This window comes from Petromyzon marinus, chromosome 34, assembly GCF_048934315.1.
Source record: "Petromyzon marinus isolate PM22_M1 ecotype Great Lakes invasive population chromosome 34, UKy_Petmar_22M1.pri1.0, whole genome shotgun sequence".
Classification (NCBI taxonomy): domain Eukaryota; kingdom Metazoa; phylum Chordata; class Hyperoartia; order Petromyzontiformes; family Petromyzontidae; genus Petromyzon; species Petromyzon marinus.
Genome location: NC_133700.1, coordinates 668,597 through 696,235, shown reverse-complemented (window position 1 = coordinate 696,235; position 27,639 = coordinate 668,597). Strand labels below are relative to the sequence as shown.

Sequence of the window (27,639 nt, the reverse complement as noted above, 5' to 3'; positions counted from 1 at the left end):
CCACACACAGTACACACACACACAGTACACACCACACACTACACACAGTACACACACTACACACAGTACACACACTACACACAGTACACACAGTACACACTACACACACACAGTACACACCACACACACAGTACACACCACACACACACAGTACACACAGAACACAGTACACAGTACACACAGAACACACTACACAGTACACACAGAACACACTCCACACACACACAGTACACACAGTACACACAGTACACACTACACAGTACACACAGTACACACTACACAGTACACACTCCACACACACAGTACACACACACAGGACACACACTGCACAGTACATACTTCACACACAGTACACACTCCACACACACACAGTACACACTAAACACACACACACAGTACACACTAAACACACACCCACAGTACACACTAAACACACACACGGTACACACTAAACACACACACAGTACACACTAAACACACACACAGTACACACTAAACACACACACACACAGTACACGCTAAACACACACACAGTACACACTAAACACACACACAGTACACACTAAACACACACACAGTACACACTAAACACACACACACAGTACACACTAAACACACACACAGTACACACTAAACACACACAGTACACACTAAACACACACACACAGTACACACTAAACACACACACAGTACACACTAAACACACACACACAGTACACACTAAACACACACACACAGTACACACTAAACACACACACACAGTACACACTAAACACACACACACAGTACACACTAAACACACACAGTACACACTAAACACACACAGTACACACTAAACACGCACACACAGTACACACGACACACACAGTACACACACACTACACACACACAGTACACTCCACACACACTACACACACAGTACACTCCACACACACACTACACACTCCACACAGTACACACTCCACACACACTACACACTACACACACACACTACACACTCCACACACACACTACACACTCCACACACACACTACACATTCCACACACACACTACACACTCCACACACAGTACACACTCCACACACACAGTACACATTCCACACACACAGTACACACGCACTTTACTACACACACAGTACACACAGATAGAGTACACACACAGTATACACACAGATAGAGTACACACAGTACATACACAGATAGAGTACACACAGTACATACACAGTACACACACACAGTATACACGCAGAGTACACACACCTTAAACACTCACAGTACACACAGATAGAGTACACACATACACGCTCCACACACAGTACACACTACACACACACAGTACACACAGTACACACGCACTACACGCAGATAGAGTACACACAGACATAAATAGTACAGACAAAGAGTACACACAGACATACAGATAGAGTCCACACACAGACACACAGAACACAGTGATACATTACCCCCCCCCCACCCTCGTGTGTGCCGTGCCGGCCTTCAGCCACAGAGTACACACAGCCACAGAGTACACACAGCCACAGAGTACACACAGAGACAGAATACACACAGCCACAGAGTACACACAGCCACAGAGTACACACAGAGACTACACACAGAGACAGAGTACACACAGCCACAGAGTACACACAGCCACAGAGTACACACAGCCACAGAGTACACACAGCCACAGAGTACACACAGCCACAGAGTACACACAGAGACAGAGTACACACAGAGAGAGTACACACAGCCACAGAGTACACACAGCCACAGAGTACACACAGAGACAGAGTACACACAGCCACAGAGTACACACAGATACAGAGTACACACAGAGACAGAGTACACACAGAGACAGAGTACACACAGCCACAGAGTACACACAGCCACAGAGTACACACAGAGACAGAGTACACACAGCCACAGAGTACACACAGCCACAGAGTACACACAGCCACAGAGTACACACAGAGACAGAGTACACACAGCCACAGAGTACACACAGCCACAGAGTACACACAGAGACAGAGTACACACAGATACAGAGTACACATCACACAGTATACACAGATAGAGTTCACACACTACACACACACAGTACACACTACACACACACACAGTACACACTACATACACACAGTACACACACACACAGTACACACTACACACACACAGTACACACTACACACACACTACACACACTAACACACACTTCACACACACACTACACACACACAGTACACACTACACACACAGTACACACTACACACACACAGTACACACACACAGTACACACACCACACACAGTACACACACAGTACACACCACACACAGTACACACACAGTACACACACCACACACAGTACACACACACACAGTACACACCACACACTACACACAGTACACACACTACACACAGTACACACACTACACACAGTACACACTACACACAGTACACACTACACACACACAGTACACACCACACACACAGTACACACCACACACACACAGTACACACAGAACACAGTACACAGTACACACAGAACACACTACACAGTACACACAGAACACACTCCACACACACACAGTACACACAGTACACACAGTACACACTACACAGTACACACAGTACACACTACACAGTACACACTCCACACACACAGTACACACACACAGGACACACACTGCACAGTACACACTTCACACACAGTACACACTCCACACACACACAGTACACACTAAACACACACACACAGTACACACTAAACACACACCCACAGTACACACTAAACACACACACGGTACACACTAAACACACACACAGTACACACTAAACACACACACAGTACACACTAAACACACACACACAGTACACGCTAAACACACACACAGTACACACTAAACACACACACAATACACACTAAACACACACACAGTACACACTAAACACACACACACAGTACACACTAAACACACACACAGTACACACTAAACACACACACAGTACACACTAAACACACACACAGTACACACTAAACACACACACAGTACACACTAAACACACACACACAGTACACACTAAACACACACACACAGTACACACTAAACACACACACACAGTACACACTAAACACATACACACACAGTACACACTAAACACACACAGTACACACTAAACACACACAGTACACACTAAACACGCACACACAGTACACACGACACACACAGTACACACACACTGTACACACACAGTACACTCCACACACACTACACACACAGTACACTCCACACACACACTACACACTCCACACAGTACACACTCCACACACACTACACACTCCACACACACACTACACACTCCACACACACACTACACACTCCACACACACACTACACATTCCACACACACACTACACACTCCACACACAGTACACACTCCACACACACAGTACACATTCCACACACACAGTACACACGCACTTTACTACACACACAGTACACACAGATAGAGTACACACACAGTATACACACAGATAGAGTACACACAGTACATACACAGATAGAGTACACACAGTACATACACAGTACACACACAGTATACACGCAGAGTACACACACCTTAAACACTCACAGTACACACAGATAGAGTACACACACACACGCTCCACACACAGTACACACTACACACACACAGTACACACAGTACACACGCACTACACGCAGATAGAGTACACACAGACATAAATAGTACAGACAAAGAGTACACACAGACATACAGATAGAGTCCACACACAGACACACAGAACACAGTGATACATTACCCCCCCCCCCCACCCTCGTGTGTGCCGTGCCGGCCTTCAGCCACAGAGTACACACAGCCACAGAGTACACACAGCCACAGAGTACACACAGAGACAGAATACACACAGCCACAGAGTACACACAGCCACAGAGTACACACAGAGACTACACACAGAGACAGAGTACACACAGCCACAGAGTACACACAGCCACAGAGTACACACAGCCACAGAGTACACACAGACACAGAGTACACACAGCCACAGAGTACACACAGAGACAGAATACACACAGCCACAGAGTACACACAGCCGCAGAGTACACACAGATACAGAGTACACACAGAGACAGAGTACACACAGAGACAGAGTACACACAGCCACAGAGTACACACAGCCACAGAGTACACACAGCCACAGAGTACACACAGCCACAGAGTACACACAGCCACAGAGTACACACAGCCACAGAGTACACACAGAGACAGAGTACACACAGATACAGAGTACACATCACACAGTATACACAGATAGAGTTCACACACTACACACACACAGTACACACTACACACACACACAGTACACACTACATACACACAGTACACACACACACACAGTACACAGTACACACTACACACACACAGTACACACTACACACACACTACACACACTAACACACACTTCACACACACACTACACACACACAGTACACACTACACACACAGTACACACTACACACACACAGTACACACACACAGTACACACACCACACACAGTACACACACAGTACACACCACACACAGTACACACACAGTACACACACCACACACAGTACACACACACACAGTACACACCACACACTACACACAGTACACACACTACACACAGTACACACACTACACACAGTACACACAGTACACACTACACACACACAGTACACACCACACACACAGTACACACCACACACACACACAGTACACACAGAACACAGTACACAGTACACACAGAACACACTACACAGTACACACAGAACACACTCCACACACACACAGTACACACAGTACACACAGTACACACTACACAGTACACACAGTACACACTACACAGTACACACTCCACACACACAGTACACACACACAGGACACACACTGCACAGTACATACTTCACACACAGTACACACTCCACACACACACAGTACACACTAAACACACACACACAGTACACACTAAACACACACCCACAGTACACACTAAACACACACACGGTACACACTAAACACACACACAGTACACACTAAACACACACACAGTACACACTAAACACACACACACAGTACACGCTAAACACACACACAGTACACACTAAACACACACACACAGTACACACTAAACACACACACAGTACACACTAAACACACACACAGTACACACTAAACACACACACAGTACACACTAAACACACACAGTACACACTAAACACACACACACAGTACACACTAAACACACACACAGTACACACTAAACACACACACACAGTACACACTAAACACACACACACAGTACACACTAAACACACACACACAGTACACACTAAACACATACACACAGTACACACTAAACACACACAGTACACACTAAACACACACAGTACACACTAAACACGCACACACAGTACACACGACACACACAGTACACACACACTACACACACACAGTACACTCCACACACACTACACACACAGTACACTCCACACACACACTACACACTCCACACAGTACACACTCCACACACACTACACACTACACACACACACTACACACTCCACACACACACTACACACTCCACACACACACTACACATTCCACACACACACTACACACTCCACACACAGTACACACTCCACACACACAGTACACATTCCACACACACAGTACACACGCACTTTACTACACACACAGTACACACAGATAGAGTACACACACAGTATACACACAGATAGAGTACACACAGTACATACACAGATAGAGTACACACAGTACATACACAGTACACACACACAGTATACACGCAGAGTACACACACCTTAAACACTCACAGTACACACAGATAGAGTACACACATACACGCTCCACACACAGTACACACTACACACACACAGTACACACAGTACACACGCACTACACGCAGATAGAGTACACACAGACATAAATAGTACAGACAAAGAGTACACACAGACATACAGATAGAGTCCACACACAGACACACAGAACACAGTGATACATTACCCCCCCCCCCACCCTCGTGTGTGCCGTGCCGGCCTTCAGCCACAGAGTACACACAGCCACAGAGTACACACAGCCACAGAGTACACACAGAGACAGAATACACACAGCCACAGAGTACACACAGCCACAGAGTACACACAGAGACTATACACAGAGACAGAGTACACACAGCCACAGAGTACACACAGCCACAGAGTACACACAGCCACAGAGTACACACAGCCACAGAGTACACACAGAGACAGAGTACACACAGAGAGAGTACACACAGCCACAGAGTACACACAGCCACAGAGTACACACAGAGACAGAGTACACACAGCCACAGAGTACACACAGATACAGAGTACACACAGAGACAGAGTACACACAGAGACAGAGTACACACAGCCACAGAGTACACACAGCCACAGAGTACACACAGAGACAGAGTACACACAGCCACAGAGTACACACAGCCACAGAGTACACACAGCCACAGAGTACACACAGCCACAGAGTACACACAGAGACAGAGTACACACAGCCACAGAGTACACACAGCCACAGAGTACACACAGAGACAGAGTACACACAGATACAGAGTACACATCACACAGTATACACAGATAGAGTTCACACACTACACACACACAGTACACACTACACACACACACAGTACACACTACATACACACAGTACACACACACACAGTACACAGTACACACTACACACACACAGTACACACTACACACACACTACACACACTAACACACACTTCACACACACACTACACACACACAGTACACACTACACACACAGTACACACTACACACACACAGTACACACACACAGTACACACACCACACACAGTACACACACAGTACACACCACACACAGTACACACACAGTACACACACCACACACAGTACACACACACACAGTACACACCACACACTACACACAGTACACACACTACACACAGTACACACACTACACACAGTACACACTACACACAGTACACACTACACACACACAGTACACACCACACACACAGTACACACCACACACACACACAGTACACACAGAACACAGTACACAGTACACACAGAACACACTACACAGTACACACAGAACACACTCCACACACACACAGTACACACAGTACACACAGTACACACTACACAGTACACACAGTACACACTACACAGTACACACTCCACACACACAGTACACACACACAGGACACACACTGCACAGTACACACTTCACACACAGTACACACTCCACACACACACAGTACACACTAAACACACACACACAGTACACACTAAACACACACCCACAGTACACACTAAACACACACACGGTACACACTAAACACACACACAGTACACACTAAACACACACACAGTACACACTAAACACACACACACACAGTACACGCTAAACACACACACAGTACACACTAAACACACACACAATACACACTAAACACACACACAGTACACACTAAACACACACACACAGTACACACTAAACACACACACAGTACACACTAAACACACACACAGTACACACTAAACACACACACAGTACACACTAAACACACACACAGTACACACTAAACACACACACACAGTACACACTAAACACACACACACAGTACACACTAAACACACACACACACAGTACACACTAAACACATACACACACAGTACACACTAAACACACACAGTACACACTAAACACACACAGTACACACTAAACACGCACACACAGTACACATGACACACACAGTACACACACACTGCACACACACAGTACACTCCACACACACTACACACACAGTACACTCCACACACACACTACACACTCCACACAGTACACACTCCACACACACTACACACTCCACACACACACTACACACTCCACACACACACTACACACTCCACACACACACTACACATTCCACACACACACTACACACTCCACACACAGTACACACTCCACACACACAGTACACATTCCACACACACAGTACACACGCACTTTACTACACACACAGTACACACAGATAGAGTACACACACAGTATACACACAGATAGAGTACACACAGTACATACACAGATAGAGTACACACAGTACATACACAGTACACACACAGTATACACGCAGAGTACACACACCTTAAACACTCACAGTACACACAGATAGAGTACACACACACACGCTCCACACACAGTACACACTACACACACACAGTACACACAGTACACACGCACTACACGCAGATAGAGTACACACAGACATAAATAGTACAGACAAAGAGTACACACAGACATACAGATAGAGTCCACACACAGACACACAGAACACAGTGATACATTACCCCCCCCCCACCCTCGTGTGTGCCGTGCCGGCCTTCAGCCACAGAGTACACACAGCCACAGAGTACACACAGCCACAGAGTACACACAGAGACAGAATACACACAGCCACAGAGTACACACAGCCACAGAGTACACACAGAGACTACACACAGAGACAGAGTACACACAGCCACAGAGTACACACAGCCACAGAGTACACACAGCCACAGAGTACACACAGCCACAGAGTACACACAGCCACAGAGTACACACAGAGACAGAATACACACAGCCACAGAGTACACACAGCCGCAGAGTACACACAGATACAGAGTACACACAGAGACAGAGTACACACAGAGACAGAGTACACACAGCCACAGAGTACACACAGCCACAGAGTACACACAGCCACAGAGTACACACAGCCACAGAGTACACACAGCCACAGAGTACACACAGAGACAGAGTACACACAGCCACAGAGTACACACAGCCACAGAGTACACACAGAGACAGAGTACACACAGATACAGAGTACACATCACACAGTATACACAGATAGAGTTCACACACTACACACACACAGTACACACTACACACACACACAGTACACACTACATACACACAGTACACACACACACAGTACACAGTACACACTACACACACACAGTACACACTACACACACACTACACACACTAACACACACTTCACACACACACTACACACACACAGTACACACTACACACACAGTACACACTACACACACACAGTACACACACACAGTACACACACCACACACAGTACACACACAGTACACACCACACACAGTACACACACAGTACACACACCACACACAGTACACACACACACAGTACACACCACACACTACACACAGTACACACACTACACACAGTACACACACTACACACAGTACACACTACACACAGTACACACTACACACACACAGTACACACCACACACACAGTACACACCACACACACACACAGTACACACAGAACACAGTACACAGTACACACAGAACACACTACACAGTACACACAGAACACACTCCACACACACACAGTACACACAGTACACACAGTACACACTACACAGTACACACAGTACACACTACACAGTACACACTCCACACACACAGTACACACACACAGGACACACACTGCACAGTACACACTTCACACACAGTACACACTCCACACACACACAGTACACACTAAACACACACACACAGTACACACTAAACACACACCCACAGTACACACTAAACACACACACGGTACACACTAAACACACACACAGTACACACTAAACACACACACAGTACACACTAAACACACACACACAGTACACGCTAAACACACACACAGTACACACTAAACACACACACAATACACACTAAACACACACACAGTACACACTAAACACACACACACAGTACACACTAAACACACACACAGTACACACTAAACACACACACAGTACACACTAAACACACACACACAGTACACACTAAACACACACACAGTACACACTAAACACACACACACAGTACACACTAAACACACACACAGTACACACTAAACACACACACACACAGTACACACTAAACACATACACACACAGTACACACTAAACACACACAGTACACACTAAACACACACAGTACACACTAAACACGCACACACAGTACACACGACACACACAGTACACACACACTACACACACACAGTACACTCCACACACACTACACTCCACACACACACTACACACTCCACACAGTACACACTCCACACACACTACACACTCCACACACACACTACACACTCCACACACACACTACACATTCCACACACACACTACACACTCCACACACAGTACACACCACACACACAGTACACACCACACACACACACAGTACACACAGAACACAGTACACAGTACACACAGAACACACTACACAGTACACACAGAACACACTCCACACACACACAGTACACACAGTACACACTACACAGTACACACAGTACACACTACACAGTACACACTCCACACACACAGTACACACACACAGGACACACACTGCACAGTACACACTTCACACACAGTACACACTCCACACACACACAGTACACACTAAACACACACACACAGTACACACTAAACACACACCCACAGTACACACTAAACACACACACGGTACACACTAAACACACACACAGTACACACTAAACACACACACAGTACACACTAAACACACACACACAGTACACGCTAAACACACACACAGTACACACTAAACACACACACAATACACACTAAACACACACACAGTACACACTAAACACACACACACAGTACACACTAAACACACACACAGTACACACTAAACACACACACAGTACACACTAAACACACACACACAGTACACACTAAACACACACACAGTACACACTAAACACACACACACAGTACACACTAAACACACACACAGTACACACTAAACACACACACACACAGTACACACTAAACACATACACACACAGTACACACTAAACACACACAGTACACACTAAACACACACAGTACACACTAAACACGCACACACAGTACACACGACACACACAGTACACACACACTACACACACACAGTACACTCCACACACACTACACTCCACACACACACTACACACTCCACACAGTACACACTCCACACACACTACACACTCCACACACACACTACACACTCCACACACACACTACACACTCCACACACACACTACACATTCCACACACACACTACACACTCCACACACAGTACACACTCCACACACACAGTACACATTCCACACACACAGTACACACGCACTTTACTACACACACAGTACACACAGATAGAGTACACACACAGTATACACACAGATAGAGTACACACAGTACATACACAGATAGAGTACACACAGTGCATACACAGTACACACACAGTATACACGCAGAGTACACACACCTTAAACACTCACAGTACACACAGATAGAGTACACACACACACGCTCCACACACAGTACACACTACACACACACAGTACACACAGTACACACGCACTACAGGCAGATAGAGTACACACAGACATAAATAGTACAGACAAAGAGTACACACAGACATACAGATAGAGTCCACACACAGACACACAGAACACAGTGATACATTACCCCCCCCCCCACCCTCGTGTGTGCCGTGCCGGCCTTCAGCCACAGAGTACACACAGCCACAGAGTACACACAGCCACAGAGTACACACAGAGACAGAATACACACAGCCACAGAGTACACACAGCCACAGAGTACACACAGAGACTACACACAGAGACAGAGTACACACAGCCACAGAGTACACACAGCCACAGAGTACACACAGCCACAGAGTACACACAGCCACAGAGTACACACAGCCACAGAGTACACACAGACACAGAGTACACACAGCCACAGAGTACACACAGAGACAGAATACACACAGCCACAGAGTACACACAGCCGCAGAGTACACACAGATACAGAGTACACACAGAGACAGAGTACACACAGAGACAGAGTACACACAGCCACAGAGTACACACAGCCACAGAGTACACACAGAGACAGAGTACACACAGCCACAGAGTACACACAGCCACAGAGTACACACAGCCACAGAGTACACACAGAGACAGAGTACACACAGCCACAGAGTACACACAGCCACAGAGTACACACAGAGACAGAGTACACACAGATACAGAGTACACATCACACAGTATACACAGATAGAGTTCACACACTACACACACACAGTACACACTACACACACACACAGTACACACTACATACACACAGTACACACACACAGTACACAGTACACACTACACACACACAGTACACACTACACACACACTACACACACTAACACACACTTCACACACACACTACACACACACAGTACACACTACACACACAGTACACACTACACACACACAGTACACACACAGTACACACACCACACACAGTACACACACAGTACACACCACACACAGTACACACACAGTACACACACCACACACAGTACACACACACACACAGTACACACCACACACTACACACAGTACACATCCTACACACAGTACACACACTACACACAGTACACACTACACACAGTACACACTACACACACACAGTACACACCACACACAGTACACACCACACACACACACAGTACACACAGAACACAGTACACAGTACACACAGAACACACTACACAGTACACACAGAACACACTCCACACACACACAGTACACACAGTACACACAGTACACACTACACAGTACACACAGTACACACTACACAGTACACACTCCACACACACAGTACACACACACAGGACACACACTGCACAGTACACACTTCACACACAGTACACACTCCACACACACACAGTACACACTAAACACACACACACAGTACACACTAAACACACACCCACAGTACACACTAAACACACACACGGTACACACTAAACACACACACAGTACACACTAAACACACACACAGTACACACTAAACACACACACACAGTACACGCTAAACACACACACAGTACACACTAAACACACACACAATACACACTAAACACACACACAGTACACACTAAACACACACACACAGTACACACTAAACACACACACAGTACACACTAAACACACACACAGTACACACTAAACACACACACACAGTACACACTAAACACACACACAGTACACACTAAACACACACACACAGTACACACTAAACACACACACACAGTACACACTAAACACACACACACACAGTACACACTAAACACATACACACACAGTACACACTAAACACACACAGTACACACTAAACACACACAGTACACACTAAACACGCACACACAGTACACACGACACACACAGTACACACACACTACACACACACAGTACACTCCACACACACTACACACACAGTACACTCCACACACACACTACACACTCCACACAGTACACACTCCACACACACTACACACTCCACACACACACTACACACTCCACACACACACTACACACTCCACACACACACTACACATTCCACACACACACTACACACTCCACACACAGTACACACTCCACACACACAGTACACATTCCACACACACAGTACACACGCACTTTACTACACACACAGTACACACAGATAGAGTACACACACAGCATACACACAGATAGAGTACACACAGTACATACACAGATAGAGTACACACAGTACATACACAGTACACACACACAGTATACACGCAGAGTACACACACCTTAAACACTCACAGTACACACAGATAGAGTACACACACACACGCTCCACACACAGTACACACTACACACACACAGTACACACAGTACACACGCACTACACGCAGATAGAGTACACACAGACATAAATAGTACAGACAAAGAGTACACACAGACATACAGATAGAGTCCACACACAGACACACAGAACACAGTGATACATTACCCCCCCCCCCACCCTCGTGTGTGCCGTGCCGGCCTTCAGCCACAGAGTACACACAGCCACAGAGTACACACAGCCACAGAGTACACACAGAGACAGAATACACACAGCCACAGAGTACACACAGCCACAGAGTACACACAGAGACTACACACAGAGACAGAGTACACACAGCCACAGAGTACACACAGCCACAGAGTACACACAGCCACAGAGTATACACAGAGACAGAGTACACACAGCCACAGAGTACACACAGACACAGAGTACACACAGCCACAGAGTACACACAGAGACAGAATACACACAGCCACAGAGTACACACAGCCGCAGAGTACACACAGAGACTACACACAGAGACAGAGTACACACAGATACAGAGTACACACAGCCACAGAGTACACACAGCCACAGAGTACACACAGCCACAGAGTACACACAGAGACTACACACAGATACAGAGTACACACAGAGACAGTACACACAGCCACATAGTACACACAGAGACAGTACACACAGATACAGAGTACACACAGATACAGTACACACAGATACAGTACACACAGAGACAGAGTACACACAGATACAGTACACACAGAGACAGTACACACAGAGACAGTACACACAGCCACAGAGTACACACAGAGACAGTACACACAGATACAGAGTACACACAGAGACAGCACACAGCCACAGAGTACACACAGCCACAGAGTACACACAGAGACAGTACACACAGATACAGAGTACACACAGAGACAGCACACAGCCACAGAGTACACACAGCCACAGAGTACACACAGATACAGTACACACAGAGACAGAGTACACACAGAGACAGTACACACAGCCACAGAGTACACACAGAGACAGTACACACAGTGGCAGAGGCATTACACACAAGCAAAGACAAAGATCCCCCTATAGCCTTAACGTAATCGTGGGGCAAGTGCTGTTAGCGAGCACCTATGAAGGCCGGCACGGCACACGAGGGGGTGGGTGGCCAGCACCACGCCCGGCCGCCTTTGTCTCCCCAGTGGCGATGTTTACTACACACCGCAGCAGATACTCATTAGAGGCTGAGTCGACCTAGGGGAGGCAAGGGACCGGTTTAAAGAATCGTCACTAACGGTGTTGGCAGTAGCGCAAAGCGCGCAAACTGCTTACACTCTAACACTCACACACTCACACTCTGTAACACTCACTCACACTCTATAACACTCACTCACACTCTGTAACACTCACACACTCACACTCTGTAACACTCACTCACACTCTATAACACTCACTCACACTCTGTAACAAACACACACTCACACTCTGTAACACACACTCACACTCTATAACACTCACACACTCACACTCTGTAACACTCACTCACACTCTGTAACACTCACTCACACTCTATAACAAACACACACTCACACTCTGTAACACTCACACACTCACAATCTGTAACAAACACACTCACACTCTGTAACACTCACACTCTGTAACACTCACACACTCACACTCTGTAACACTCACACACTCACACTCTGTAACACTCACACACTCTGTAACACTCACACACACACTCTGTAACACACACACTCACACTCTGTAACACACACACTCACACTCTGTAACATTCACACTCTGTAACAAACACATTGACACTCTGTAACACTCACTCTGTAACACTCACACTCTGTAACACTCACACACTGACACTCTGTAACACTCACACACTCACACTCTGTAACACTCACACACTCACACTCTGTAACACTCACACACTCACACTCTGTAACACTCACACACTCACACTCTGTAACACTCACACACTCACACTCTGTAACACTCACACACTCACAATCTGTAACAAACACACTCACAATCTGTAACAAACACACTCACACTCTGTAACACTCACACTCTGTAACACACACACACTCTGTAAACAAACACACACTCTGTAACACTCACACTCTGTAACACTCACACTCTGTAACACTCACACTCTGTAACACACTCTGTAACAAACACACACACACTGTAACACTCACACTGTGTAACAAACACACTCACACTCTGTAACAAACACACTCACACACTGTAACACACTGTGTAACAAACACACACACTGTAACAAACACACTCACACACTGTAACACTCACACTGTGTAACAAACACACACACACTGTAACAAATACACTCACACACTGTAACAAACACACTGTAACAAACACACTGACACTGTAACAAACACACTGACACTCTGTGACACACTCACACTGTAATAAACAAACACTCTGTAATAAACAAACACACTGTAATAAACAAACTCACACTCTGTAACACTCACACTCTATAACACTCACACTCTGTAACAAACACTCACACTGTAACAAACACACTGATTCTGTAACAAACACACTCTGTAACAAACACACTCACACTCTGTAACAAACACACTCACACTCTGTAACACACACTCTGTAACAAACACACACTCTGTAACACGCTCACACTGTGTAACAAACACACTCACACACTGTAACACACACACTGTAACACTCACACTGTGTAACAAGCACACACTCACACTCTGTAACAAACACACTCACACACTGTAACAAACACACTCACACACTATAACAAACACACTCACACACTGTAACACACACACTTACACTCTGTAACAAACACACACTCTGTAACAAACAAACTGTAACAAACACACTCACACACTGTAACACTCACACTGTGTAACACACACACAAACACTCTGTAACAAACACTCTGTAACAAACACACTGACACTGTAACAAACACACTGACACTCTGGAACACTCTCACACTCTGTAACACTCACACTCTGTAAAAAAACACACTCAGTAACACACTCACACACTGTAACACACTCACACACTGTAACACACTCACACACTGTAACAAACACTCACACTGTAACACTCACACTCTGTAACAAACATTCATTACTCTGTAATACACTCACACTGTAACAAACACACTGTAACAAACACACTGACACTCTGTAACACTCACACTTTAACACACTCACACTGTAATAAACAAACACACACTCTGTAATAAACAAACACACACTCTGTAATAAACAAACACTCTGTAATAAACAAACTCACACTCTGTAACAAACACACTCACACTCTGTAACAAACACTCACACTCTGTAACACTCACACTCTGTAACACTCACACACTGTAACAAACACACTCACACACTGTAACAAACACACTCACACACTGTAACAAACACTCACAATCTGTAACAAACACTCACAATCTGTAACAAACACGCTCACACACTGTAACCATCACACTCACACACTGTACCAAACACACTCACACTCTGTAACACACACTCATGCTCTGTAACACACACGCTCACACACTGTAACAAACACACTCACACTCTGTAACACACACACTCACACTCTGTAACAAACACACTCACACTCTGTAACACACACACTCACACTCTATAACACTCACACTCTGTAACAAACACACTCAAACTCTGTAACACTCACACTCTGTAACAAACACACTCACACTCTGTAACAAACACACTCACACACTGTAACAAACACACTCACACTCTGTAACACACACACTCACACTCTGTAACAAACACACTCACACTCTGTAACACACACACTCACACTCTGTAACACACACACTCACACTCTGTAACAAACACACTCTGTAACAAACAAACTGTAACAAACACACTCACACACTGTAACACTCACACTCTGTAACAAACACACTCTGTAACACTCACACTCTAACAAACACACTCACACTATAACAAACACATTGACACTCTGTAACAAACACACTCACACACTGCAACACACACACACTCTGTAACACACACACTGTTACAAACACACTCACACTCTGTAACACTCATACTCTGTAACAAACACACACACTCTGTAACACTCATACTCTGTAACAAACACACTCACACTCTGTAACACTCATACTCTGTAACAAACACACACACACTGTAACACTCACACTCTGTAACAAACACACTCACACACTGTAACAAACACACTCACACTGTAACAAACACGCTCACACTCTGTAATCAAACACGCTCACACTCTGTAACAAACACGCTCACACACTGTAACAAACACACTCACTCTGTAACACACACACTCTGTAACAAACACGCTCACAATCTGTAACAAACACACTCACTCTGTAACAAACACACTCACACTCTGTAACACTCACACTCTGTAACAAACACACAAAAAGATCCCCCGTATAGCTTAACATACTGTAGGGGCAAGTGCTGTTAGCGAGCACCTATGAAGGCCAGAACGGTACACGAGGGGGTGGGTGGCCAGCACCACGCCCGACCGCCTTTGTCTCCCTAGTGACAATGTTTACACACCACACCAGGTACTTATTTGAGGCTGAGTCGACCTAGGGGAGGCCCGGGACCGGTTCTGGTTCAGATAATTGTCACTGGTGTTGCCCGTGAGCGGGAATCGAACCCGGGTCGCCAGGTTCATAGCGCAGCGCGCTAACTGCTACACTATCGCTCCCCACACACTCTGTAACACACACTCACACTCTGTAACAAACACACACACTGTAACACACACTCACACACTGTAACTCACACTCTGTAACAAACAAACTGTAACAAGCACACTCACACACTGTAACACTCACACTCTGTAACAAACACACTCACACTGTAACAAACACATTGACACTCTGTAACACTCACACTGTAACAAACACACTCACACTCTGTAACAAACACACTCACACTCTGTAACAAACACACTCACTCTGTAACAAACACACTCACACTCTCAGTTTAACACGTAGGCCTTCGCGACCAAGATTATTCATAATAAAGGTTTTTGGGTTAGATCGCATTATTTATAAATGTGTCGTAACCCTCCACCACCCGACACGGCCAATCAGCAAAAAAAGTGTCACGTTGACAAAAGACAAATAATTCACTACTTTAGCCCACCGATGTGTTGAAGAGTGAATCCACAACATTTACAGTTTGAATACGACGTTTCGCTGGTAATTACATCCAGCATCATCGGGCAATTCGCCAGAATGGCAGAACCCTCGCTTGCTCCCGGTCTTAAATAGAGCAGCAGGGTGACGTCATCATTTAACTCATATCAGGTGCAGTGATTTGAGGTGGAGGGGGGGAGCATTGTAATTATGTAATCGATTAGTAATCAGTCAATGGTTATGATTAGTAATGAGTTGTTGATTAGTTATTAGTTGTAATGTGTGTTAGTGATTATATGCTATGTTAGTAATCCGTTAATTAGTATGTGTTTCCCCTATAAGGAATTGTGATATGTATTATTTCATAATACGCTTCCAGGCCGCACTAAGCCTGTAGCTGTCAGAGCGATTAAAGTTATTTTTATTCCTCTCAATTTCAATGGATTCTCTAATTAGTCTTTGCCAGTAATTATTAGTTTTACACAACACCTCAACGTTATCAAAATCAATTGAGTGTCCTTGTTGACAAGCATGTTCTGCCACTGCCGACAGCTGTGTTTGAGATAATTTAATATTTCTTTGATGTTCTTTTAGTCTTACGCTGACGTTACGTCCCGTCTGTCTAAGATGTCATCTGCCACGTAAACTAATCCGATATACACCTTCTGTTGATAATTTAGGTAATGCGTCTTTAGTGCAAGATACTAGTTTTTGAATTTTGTGTACTGTACCAAATCTTACTGTAATGTTTTGCTTTTGCAAAACACGGGCTAATTTGTCAGTTACTCCTGAGATATATGGAATTTTTATTGTTTTAACAATCTGATCGCTTTCAGCAGTATTGCTTTGCGATCGTGATTTGGCATACAGTGCTCTGTTAATTTGAGCATTATTGTAGCCATTTTGTCGTAGTGCGTCTTTAACGTGTTTGATCTCTCTCACTAGACTTTCACCATCTGACACTGTTTTAGCCCGATGTATGAGCGCCTTGATAAGAGGGGATTTTTGAGCTGGATGATGATGCGAATCTGCATTCAGATGGGCATCAGTGTGCGTTTGCTTTCTGTAAACGCTGTGTTATTTTACCGTTTAGGCCATGTCCAAGCAAAATATCTGGGAATGGGAGTGTGTTATTCACCTCCATTTCCATGGTGAACTGGATGGCAGGGTTTTGTGCATTGAGCTGATTTAGAAAATCATTAAGTGTATCTTTACCATGTGGCCAGACAACCAAAGTGTCATCCACATATCTAAACCAAAAAGATGTTTTTAATGTGCTCGAGGCAAGTGCTCTTATTTCAAAGTTTTCCATGTACAAATTTGCTATAGCAGGGGATAAAGGAGAGCCCATTGCTGCTCCTTCCTTTTTGTTTAAACATTAAGTCCTGGTCATAAAAGCAAAGTTTGTGGAGAATAAACAGCCAATTTCTATACTTTTTAGGCATAAGCAATAAAAAAAACACTTAGTACCCAGGAACCAAAATGGTGTTACATAGTTTCTTCTTGTTGTCATTCGGTCGCCAGCCACAGCTACCCCCCACCCACAAACCCTATAGACAACTCTACCCCTAACTCCACCTCTACCCCCCACCCACAAACCCTATAGACAACTCTACCCCTAACTCCACCTCTACCCCTCTCCCACAAACCCTATAGACAACTCTACCCCTAACTCCACCTCTACCCCCTAACCACAAACCCTATAGACAACTCTACCCCTAACTCCACCTCTACCCCTCACCCACAAACCCTATAGACAACTCTACCGCTAACTCCACCTCTACCCCCCACCCACAAACCCTATAGACAACTCTACCCCTAACTCCACCTCTACCCCCCACCCACAAACCCTATAGACAACTCTACCCCTAACTCCACCTCTACCCCCCACCCACAAACCCTATAGACAACTCTACCCCTAACTCCACCTCTACCCCCCACCCACAAACCCTATAGACAACTCTACCCCTAACTCCACCTCTACCCCACACCCACAAACCCTATAGACAACTCTACCCCTAACTCCACCTCTACCCCCCACCCACAAACCCTATAGACAACTCTACCCCTAACTCCACCTCTACCCCCCACCCACAAACCCTATAGACAACTCTACCCCTAACTCCACCTCTACCCCACACCCACAAACCCTATAGACAACTCTACCCCTAACTCCACCTCTACCCCACACCCACAAACCCTATAGACAACTCTACCCCTAACTCCACCTCTACCCCCCACCCACAAACCCTATAGACAACTCTACCGCTAACTCCACCTCTACCCCCCACCCACAAACCCTATAGACAACTCTACCCCTAACTCCACTTCTACCCCCCACCCACAAACCCTATAGACAACTCTACCCCTAACTCCACCTCTACCCCCCATCCACAAACCCTATAGACAACTCTACCCCTAACTCCACCTCTACCCCCCACCCACAAACCCTATAGACAACTCTACCGCTAACTCCACCTCTACCCCTCATCCACAAACCCTATAGACAACTCTACCCCTAACTCCACCTCTACCCCCCACCCACAAACCCTATAGACAACTCTACCACTAACTCCACTTCTACCCCCACCCACAAACCCTATAGACAACTCTACCGCTAACTCCACCTCTACCCCCCACCCACAAACCCTATAGACAACTCTACCCCTAACTCCACCTCTACCCCCAACCCACAAACCCTATATACAACTCTACCCCTAACTCCACCTCTACCCCCCACCCACAAACCCTATAGACAGCTCTATCCCTAACTCCACCTCTACCCCCCACCCACAAACCCTATAGACTGCTCTATCCCGAACTCCACCTCTACCCCTCACCCACAAACCCTATAGACAACTCTACCGCTAACTCCACCTCTACCCCTCACCCACAAACCCTATAGACAACTCTACCGCTAACTCCACCTCTACCCCTCACCCACAAACCCTATAGACAACTCTACCGCTAACTCCACCTCTACCCCTCACCCACAAACCCTATAGACAACTCTACTCCTAACTCCACCTCTACCCCCCACCCACAAACCCTATAGACAACTCTACCGCTAACTCCACCTCTACCCCCCACCCACAAACCCTATAGACAACTCTACCCCTAACTCCACCTTTACCCCCCACCCACAAACCCTATAGACAACTCTACCGCTAACTCCACCTCTACCCCCCACCCACAAACCCTATAGACAACTCTACCGCTAACTCCACCTCTACCCCCCACCCACAAACCCTATAGACAACTCTACCCCTAACTCCACCTCTACCCCTCACCCACAAACCCTATAGACAACTCTACCCCTACCGCTAACTCCACCTCTACCCCTAACCCACAAACCCAGTTCCTATAGACATCTCTACCCCTACCGCTAACTCCACCTTTATCCCTCACCCACAAACCCCATCCCTATAGACAACTCTACCCCTACCGCTAACACCACCTCTACCCCTCACCCACAAACCCCATCCCTATAGACGACTCTACCCCTACCGCTAACTCCACCTTTATCACTCACCCTTACCCACAAACCCCATCCCTATAGACGACTCTACCTCTACCGCTAACTCCACCTCTACCCCTCACCCACAAACCCCATCCCTATACACAACTCTACCCCTACAGCTAACACCACCTCTACCCCTCACCCACAAACCCCATCCCTATAGACAACTCTACCCCTACCGCTAACTCCACCTCTACCCCTCACCCACAAACCCCATCCCTATAGACAACTCCACCCCTACCGTAACTTCACCTTTATCCCTCACCCACAAACCCCATCCCTTTAGACGACTCTACCTCTACCGCTAACTCCACCTCTACCCCTCACCCACAAACCCCATCCCTATAGACGACTCTACCCCTACCGCTAACTCCACCTTTATCCCTCACCCTCACCCACAAACCCCATCCCTATAGATAACTTTATCCCTCCCCCTAAGGCCACCTCTATCCTTAACCCACAACCCTATCCCGAGCCATAATCCCAGCTCTATCCGGAAACTAAACCCGTAATATTACCCCTAACCTTATTCATAACCCCAGCCAATATCCATACCCACGAATTCTACCACTAAACCCCACTCTTATCCTTTAACCCCAGCCCGAGCCTCCACCCCAATCCCATCTCAGACCCTGGCCACTTCTCCCGCACGTGGCGACGGGGGCCATACATTGACCACGTGCGCATGGAGGGGGGGTTAACCCAAATGCATACGCTTGCGTATGGGGGGTCTACTGACAATGCATGTACACATAGGAAACGGGGGGGGTGAAGCCTCGATAATAATAATGCAGCCGGCGGTGGACTATCTGTTTGCTGAAACACGTTAATATTATTAATCCTTGATCGTTTCTGCGTGGATTAAATATCGACCGTTCTATAGGTTTCGGGGGGGGGGGTGCGTCACGTGTACGTACACAGGGGGGGGGGTGCGTCACGTGTACGTACACAGGTGGGGGGGGTGCGTCACGTGTACGTACACAGGTGGGGGGTGGTGCGTCACGTGTACGTACACAGGGGGGGGGGTGCGTCACGTGTACGTACACAGTGGGGGGGGGGGTGGTGCGTCACGTGTACGTACACACTCCGACTCTCGCGCCCGACTCCGATTGGCGGAGGCGTCGCTCAGCACACCTTCAGTTTTACTGCCCAAGTGGAGGCTTTAATGGGTGCTCGCGAACTCTACTTGGCTCAAAACAGCACGTGTAAACATTGTAAACATTGCACTCAGTCCGCGTGCATTATGCAAATCCCATCGGCAGGGCTGCAGTGAGGTGTCCCTCTCGTCTCAGGCCACCATCAACATCCGTTTGAGTCGTTGTGACCGCCGACTCACAGGAGCGGTGAGACAGAGACGGACAGCCGTGAGGCGGTTTCATCACAACGAGGCCTCTCCCTCGTCACACGGCATCATAAAAACTCAGACCCCCCCTCAAATATGACGTCACAAAGCTCTGCCCCCCCCCCCCCCAAAAAATATATAAAACACGCTTCACATCGCTTTAAACTATTGTCATTGTAGTGCGTATTTAATGTGGCGCTGCACTCTGATGTTGTAGGAGAAAACATTAAAAAGTCAATGTAATTAAGTAGAACGTGTTTATATTTATTTATAGTTTGCGCATTTTGATGTGACGTCACATTTCTCAAACACCCCCCCCCACCCCTCGTCACACATCGTCACAAATGTCTGACCCCCACCCTCCCCCAGGTGCGTGACGTCATTTATGGACGGCTCCTTACGCTGTGGACCATCGATATGACCCAAGACGACAGGGCCACAAAGGAGGCAGTTCTTCAGGAAGTGCTGGCTTGTTTTTTGGGCATAGTGCATCGAGGCTGATTGTGGGGTTTTTCGCAACACGTTTCTGAGTTTTGATTTAAAGCTTTCGTGACTGCAGTAATTCATATTCTTAGTTTTTTTTTTTTGTGACTTGACCGAAAAAACTAAGAATACGTTTCTGAGTTGTTTGAGACGCTGTTTTTTTTCCCCCTCCGATCAACGTTATATATATTTTTTTTCCGTTACGATGGGGAATATATATTTATTTTATTTTTCTCGTCTTTTACGGATTGTTGTTGAGCGCCTCGTTCCTAAAATTGTCGAGTGTAGCGCACGGTGACTCATCGGTAACGTCGTGGACAGAACACATCGTGGACGAGTGGGAAGCCTCTCCCTCTCTCTGCTCAAGGCTCTCTCGCACGGCTCGTCAGGCGAGGCTGCAGCTCGTGCCGTCCGCTGTCGGTCGTACAAGCGTGGACACCCACCCACCCACCGCGCGCGCGACGAGTCACGGAGATGTAAATGCACACTTTGTAATAGACTCACGCACGGATTTACGTATGCACGCTGCGCATACGGAGACAAACATCCGCCGTGCACAGAAATAAGAATAGGTTTTTACCCTTGCCGGCATTAAAACAGGAAGTGTTTATATGTTCAATCAGCTTTTGCAAGGAATCATGTCTGCATGAATCACGCGTACTTGTGGTGAACGTGCAACCAAACATGCTGTGGTGACATTCACATTGTCATCATTAGACCTCCTTTGCCAGTACCAAAATATAAAAAGGCGTCATCTGGTCGAGCACCAATTGGGTCGAGGCTCAAAAGAAAGCCGTCCCTTGGTTTGGACCAATCAGTTTCAAGGGCAATGCATCATATTACCATATTATGTTTTTTGTTTGCATTTTGACTGCAGGTATTGTGGTTAATGCAGTAACATGAATCCTCGTAAAAATAAGGTTTCTGTTTTGTTGCCAGAAAAAAGGGGAAAACCCCTATTATTATTCACATTGTCCTTGACACTGATTGGCCTACACCAGGGACAGGCTTCTTTATGGGCTCGTCTCACCAGTGTCAGAGAACAACGCCACAATGCAAACAGCACAAAGACAATGCACTATCAGAGCATAGCCTTAACATACTGTGGGGCAAGTGCTGTTAAAAGAGCACCTTTAATAACAACCTCTATTTTATAAAGCGCCCTTCATATTGAAGTATCTCAGAGCGCTGTACGTAAAATGTAACGACACTCACAAATATAGATACAATCGAAGCGAAATAGAAGGCTGATAATAACACTATGAATGACGACTCTCGAACTTCCAATAAAATGAAGAACTATGATAAAAGCGAATAATAACAATTGCAGAGTAATCCAATGAGACAGAGAATTGGTTTTCAAATCCCTCGTGCACCGAGGAAGGGGATTTCACAATCGCGGAGCTTGGCTGCAGAAGGCTCCACCAGCGGTGTCTTTGGAATGACGAGTTAACCAGAATCAACTGATCGTAGTTTACGCAGTGGTGCATATAAAACTTGAGCAGATCGGCAAGATATGTAGGTGCTAGCCCATTCAAGGCCTTATACGTGAGACGCAGAATGTTGAATAATAATAGGGCTTTTCCCCATATCATAGTATGATTTTTGTTTGCATTTTGACTGCAGGTATTGTGGTTAATGCAGACATGAATCCTAGTAATAATGTTTCAGTTTTGTTGCCAGAAAAAAGGGGAAAAACCCTATTATTACATTTTGTTACTGGCAAAGGAGGTCTAATGATACAGAATGTTGAAGTCAATTCTGTACTCTACAGGGAGCCAGTGCAGGGACGAAAGAATGAGCGATGTGGTTCATACGATTTAGATCAGGTTAAAACCCGGGCAGCTGGTTTTGAATATATTGTAATCCAATTAAAACAATTCTAGAAACGCCAGCAAGCAAGTTATTACAGTAATCTAACCTAGATTGTATATTGTCAGGCACCAGCCTCTCGGCATCAGGACTGGACAGTATACACCATAGTCGGGCTGTGTTGTGTAAATTAAACAAAAAACGTGATTTTGGTGATATTACGTACGTGAGCTTCAAATGTCAAACTGGGGTCGAGGATTACACCCAAGTTTCTGACCTGAGATTAAGACCGAATTACAGTCCCGTCTGTGGCCATACTAAAACCATCAAATTTACGCACTTGATGTGGAGATCCCAACAACATAATCTCTGCCTTGTCACAATGTAAGTCAAGAAAGCGTCGGCCCATCTACGACTTGACCTCAGCAAGACAAATCTGTGAGTCATCAGCATAGAAGCGTAAGCCATGACGACGAAAAATGTGGCCAAGCGGTAGTCAAATACAGGCTCGACGAACAGAGGTGCCGTGATTGAGCCCTGAGGGCAATAAACCATGAGCAGATGAGCAGACGCCCTTGAGACAAAACTGATCTCTGTTGGACACGTATTGACAGCCAACAGAGATCAGTACCTGAGATGCCCACAGAAGTCTCAAGACGATTTTTAACAAAATAAAACGATCAAAGATCCAAGGGTACCAAGATGGCTGGTGCACCAGAATCGGCAATCATAAGTAAATCATTTACAACCTTAACACGTTTTTATCTTTTATCTATGATGAAAGTCGACACGGCACATGAGCGGTTGTCGGTGGCCAGCACTACGCGCGGCTGCCTTTGTCTCGCCAGTGGCGGTGTTTACACATTGCATCAGATACTAATTTGAGGCTGAGTCGACCTAGAGGAGGCCCAGGACCGGTTCATATAATCGTCACTGGTGTTGGCCGTGAGCGGGAATCGAATTCGGGTCGCAGGGTTCATAGCGCAGTGCGTTAACCGCTCCACCACCGCTCCCCTATTTTCATAAACTGTCCTCCCCCACACACACCCAGTCTGCTGCTCTATATACGATACACGTGTCAGCCACCCATTCACTAATGTCAGTACAGTGTATACAGATGGATATCCTTCCCACGCGGATCCATGTGGACCAGCACAGGCACACAGGCAAGCATCAGTGGCAAGCCCAAGGTTACACCACCAGCACGTGACAGCACCCACCCAGACCAGCCGGTGGGTTGGGGACGTGGGTTGCATAACCCAGTCGCGAACACGTCACCTGCCCGGGGTGCCACCTTCGTCCAATCTGGATGAACCATGCATGGCTCACTGCTTGCACCATGCCTGGGCCACCTTTGTCTCCACGCAACGCGCTCACATGAAGCTGAGACGGGCGAGTGTTGCATCGAGGGGCAAAGGTGTCGCGCGGT

At 46.2% G+C, this 27,639-nt stretch overlaps 1 long non-coding RNA gene across 1 annotated transcript in view; it reads left to right on the top strand.

Annotated features, from left to right (window-relative positions):
• LOC142929759 (uncharacterized) overlaps positions 1 to 26,964 on the top strand; it is a 35,576-nt gene extending 8,612 nt beyond the window's left edge. The window contains exon 2 of the long non-coding RNA XR_012945910.1: positions 24,285 to 26,964. This is a non-coding gene — a long non-coding RNA (uncharacterized LOC142929759). The remainder of the gene's footprint in view (positions 1 to 24,284) is intronic.
• Positions 26,965 to 27,639: the final 675 nt, after the last annotated feature.